Consider the following 4846-nt stretch of genomic DNA (forward strand, 5'->3'; position numbering starts at 1 on the left):
GGGGTGCAAATTTGAGGTGCTACACACGGTCCTCGAAGGACAGCATCCCACTTTTCACTAACTTCTAGACCTCATACTTCAACGGGTAGCAGTTTTCAATATCATGGCCATAAGCTCCTTGATGAAAGGTGATGACACTGGATTTCACCGTATTTTCAACTCCGATTTCGCATGCATTTTAGTGGTTTTATTGATATTTTGTTATGTTATTACTATGTTTCTCTTTTTGTTCAGGTTTTCAGTCTAATCAGAGCTCCGATCGAGAAAAGGAGTGAAAATGAGCTAAATAGACTAAAATTCAGCATTTTGCACTTGTGGCTCCCACTGTGGCTGGCGCCCTGGGTCCAGCCATAACGTGTCACAACTCAACTTCCCTCAACTGCCACGTTCCCCACTACCTCCACTTCGGCGCCACATTTTGCTCTTATGGCGGGCGCCATGGGGTTGTGGCGGGCGCCACAAGAAGGAAGTTTTTCCCTCCCAATTTCAAACTGAAGGGCATCCTTGTCATTTCCATTATTTTCCTTGCCTATAAATACAGACTCAAATTCATTTCCATCATCCAAACTTAGAGCAGACCCAAACTTAGAGCAAACTTAGTTTCACTTAGGCATATATTCAGTATTTTAAAAGTGGTAATCGCTTCGCATTGGGGTGTTACCACAATTGTGTAAACACGTCTGTGATCGAGTCTGTAATCGAGTTTGGAGCACTTTGGAAGGAAGTTAATCTTGCCGCCATTTTCATTTCCGTTTTTGCACTTTATTCAACCCTCCGATTGGAGCAGGTTTTTATTGCTTTACCTTTATCTACTTTACTTTCCCGCACTGTCTTTACTTTATTTATTTCTCGCACTCGCTTTATTTTATTTATTTCTCGCACTCGCTTTACTTTATTTATTTCTCGCACTCGCTTTACTTTATTTATTTCTTGCACTCGCACTACTTTATTTATTTTCCGCACTCGCACTACTTTCATTTATTTTCCGCACTCGCACTACTTTCATTTATTTTCCGCACTCGCACTACTTTTATTTACTTTCCGCACTCGCGCTACTTTTATTTAAATTAAAATGCACCTTTACTTTACCATGTCTAACTAAACCTAAAAGGTTAGAATGTAAGGATCGTAATTGAACCGATAATCGGTACAATTGTTCGTAGAAATACTTAAGGGTTATTTTGACTTTCAACTTAAGTTTTCCCGCACTTAATTTCCGTTGGGTAAGATCGAAAGCCATCCAATGCCTTTTTAAACTTAGTTGTTTTTAACTATTTCAAATACAGCGAAAGCGCTTTGTTTAGTTCATTAGAAGTTTTTAACTTAAGAAGAAAAGTGAGTTTAAAACTATTTTTGGACGCGTTTATAAGTTTAGAGTCTGGTTCGTGAGAACCTCTTTTGGTTAAGAAATCCAGGTTAAAATACTTTTCAACTTAGTCAAGATACTATATTTCTTAAATATAGGTTAACTACTCTAACGCAATGCGCGCCTTTTTATAAGTGACAATAAGAGGGTTTGATTAGGGAGTAAAACTCGGTTCTGAATACGCGAAAGCGACAGTTCCTGTTAAATTGGTTCTTTTCAAAGTAGCAAACACTGCCCATAAGTAGTTCTATTAGCAAGTACTTGGATTATTAATTAATTATGTGAACTACATTCGAGCCTGTCTTTATTAATTGAATTTAATTTAATACTTTACTTTTCATTGAACACTCTAAACACCCCTATTTTGATTACCTTAGATAAACACCATAACAATAGATAACGATAGATTGACACTTCGTCTCTGTGGATTCGACAATCTTTTATATTACTCTGACACGTTCGTATACTTGCGAAAAGCACGCATCAAGTTTTTGGCGCCGTTGTCGGGGACCAATTTCGTCAAATTTCGTACCCTGTTGTTATATCGTTTAGACTTAGGTTATTACCCGCCGATCAATGCGAAGAACTCGCAGCACCGGAAGCTTAGTATACCTTCTGGCGGAACCTGAACGTTACCCTCGCGCACGTTTATTTTTCCATAGAATTAGGACAGCTATGGCCGAAGATCAAAACCAAAGACCTCTTAAGGATTTCTCCCAACCATCCAACGAAGAACCTAGTTCTAGTATAGTAAACCCAACCATCCCAGCTAATAATTTCGAACTTAAAACCTCCCTGTTGCAACTAGTGCAACAGAGACAATTCGCAGGTCTCGCTACTGAGAACCCAAACCAACATTTAAAAATATTTCTCCAATTAGCAGACACTTTTAAAACCAATGGAGCTTCTCCTGTCGCAATCCGTTTAAGATTATTCCCTTTTTCCCTCAGAGATAAAGCCCTATCATGGTTAGATTCCCTTCCACCCAATTCCATTACGACTTGGGATAACCTTAGAAGAGTATTCCTTGCTAGATACTTTCCCCCAAATAAGACCGCCGTTCTTCGAAACCATATATCTAGATTTACCCAGAACCAAGGAGAATCGTTGTTCGAAGCTTGGGAGAGATATAAGGAGTTGTTAAGAGCATACCCACATCATGGTTTAGAAAATTGGTTAATCATTCAGACCTTCTATAATGGACTTCACTATAACACTAAGATGACCATCGACGCTGCCGCAGGCGGTGCACTGATGAACAAACCTTATCTTGAAGCTAGTGCCCTCATTGAAGATATGGCTTAAAACCATCAATCATGGGGAGTCGAACGAGCGACAGTTGAGAAGAAGGAAGCCCAAGGAGGAGTACATGAACTAAGCTCTATAGACATGATGCAAGCTAAAATGGACACATTAGACCTCAAGGTTGAGCATATGTGCATAAACCCGAATACTGCAGCCACGATTTTGTCGGATTGTGAGATATGTGGAACCAAAGGACACCAGTATGCATAATGCAGTCTATTAAACGAAACCCATATTCTACATCCAAGGGAACCCATATTCGAATACCTATAACCCTGGATGGAGGAATCACCCGAACTTCTCCTATAAGAACAATAACCAAATCCAAAATAATGCACCTCCGAGACAATCAGGTTACCAAGCCCCAAGATCAAATCAACCTATGCAACCCGTACCACCAAAGTCGAGCCTTGAGAAAATTATGGAAAATTATATCACTGCTCAAACCCAACAAAACAAAGAGTTCATGAACCAAAACATTCACATTAATGAACTGAATACTCAGTTAGGAACCAAGGTTGACCAAATAGTTACTCACACCAAGATGCTTGAAACCCAGATCTCTCAGGTAGCTTTAAACCAAGCCCCCCAAACCATACCTATAGGACAGTTCCCTGGACAACCTCAACAGAATCCGAGAGGGCAAGCCAATGCCATTACCTTACGAAGTGGGAACACTTATGATGAGCCACCAAACCCAAGATTGAGTGAACCCAAAACTTCTAAGGGATATACCGAACCCACGGACGAAGTAAAGGAACCAGAGGAATCTGAAAACCAGGAAGGTCAAGAAAAAGGAGAAAAACCTAAAGATAAAACTTACGTACCACCCCTGCCATATAAACCACCTATACCATATCCAAAAAGACTCAAACAAACCCAGATCAATAACCAGTATCAGAAATTTATTAAAGTTATAGAAAAACTTCACGTAGAAATCCCTTTCACAAAAGCCATCACCCAAATACCTTTTTATGCAAAGTTTCTCAAAGACATCCTTACCAACAAACGTAGACTTGACGATCCAAAGCCCTTGGAATGTAATTCCATTTCTGAGAATAAGTTAGCCAAAAAGGATAAAGATCCTGGAAATTTCTCCATTCCTTGTCTTTTGGGTAGTCATGTCATCGAAAAAGCTTTTCTAGACTTAGGAGCTAGTGTGAGCTTAATCCCTTTAGCAGTTTGTGAGAGGTTAAACTTAGGAGAATTACAGCCTACTAAGATGTCACTTCAGTTAGCCGATAGATCTGTTAAGTATCCAATAGGCATTTTAGAAGATGTCCCTGTTAGGATAGGACAGTTATTTATCCCTACTGATTTTGTTGTCATGGACATCAAAGAGGATAATGATATACCAATCCTTCTAGGTAGACCATTCTTATCAACTGCAGGATCCATAATAGATGTCAAGAGAGGAAAGTTGACCTTTGAGGTAGGTGACGAGAAAATAGAATTTATACTTTCAAAATTTCTTATGGCAGCTGTAATGGGAGACACATGTTATGCCTTAGATATCATTGATGAATGCGTTAGGGAAATAGAACAAGAAGAAATCATAAAAACAATTAAGTTACCATCAACTCTCATACTGGAGGATGATGACTTTAGGAAACCCTACATCGATGATAACCTTTACGAATGTTTATCCTTTACCCCAAATCCTATGCCATGCCCTAAGAAACCAACCTTAGAACTTAAGGAACTGCCTAAGAACCTGAGATATGAGTTCCTCGACGAAGAAATGAACCGTCCAGTTATAGTCAGTGCTACCTTGAGCCAAGAGGAAACATATCAACTTTTAGATGTTTTACGAAGATATCCCTCAGCCTTAGGATATAATATCTCTGACCTGAAAGGTATGAGCCCATCCGTATGCATGCATCTGATTTCGCTCCAAGAAGATTCAAAACCATCTAGAGAACATCAGAGAAGAATAAACCATATAATGAGTGATGTTGTTAAAAAAGAAGTTCTTAAGTTACTTGAGGCAGGTATAATCTACCAGATCTCGGATAGTAAGTGGGTGAGCCCTGTGCATGTAGTACTTAAAAAGGGAGTCATCACAGTCGTACAAAACGATAAAGGCGAACATCTAGCTAAACGGATGGAAGGAGGATGGAGGATGTGCATATACTATAGAAAGTTAAATAAAGCAACCAGGAAGGATCATTTCCC

General features: G+C 39.4%; 1 non-coding gene across 1 annotated transcript; it reads right to left on the minus strand.

Moving 5' to 3' along the window:
• Nucleotides 1-2425: 2425 nt before the first annotated feature.
• Nucleotides 2426-2532, minus strand: LOC127117008 (small nucleolar RNA R71). Its single transcript, XR_007801772.1, has one exon. It is a non-coding gene; the product is annotated as a small nucleolar RNA R71 (small nucleolar RNA).
• Nucleotides 2533-4846: the final 2314 nt, after the last annotated feature.

Source organism: Lathyrus oleraceus, chromosome 1 (assembly GCF_024323335.1).
Source record: "Lathyrus oleraceus cultivar Zhongwan6 chromosome 1, CAAS_Psat_ZW6_1.0, whole genome shotgun sequence".
Classification (NCBI taxonomy): domain Eukaryota; kingdom Viridiplantae; phylum Streptophyta; class Magnoliopsida; order Fabales; family Fabaceae; genus Lathyrus; species Lathyrus oleraceus.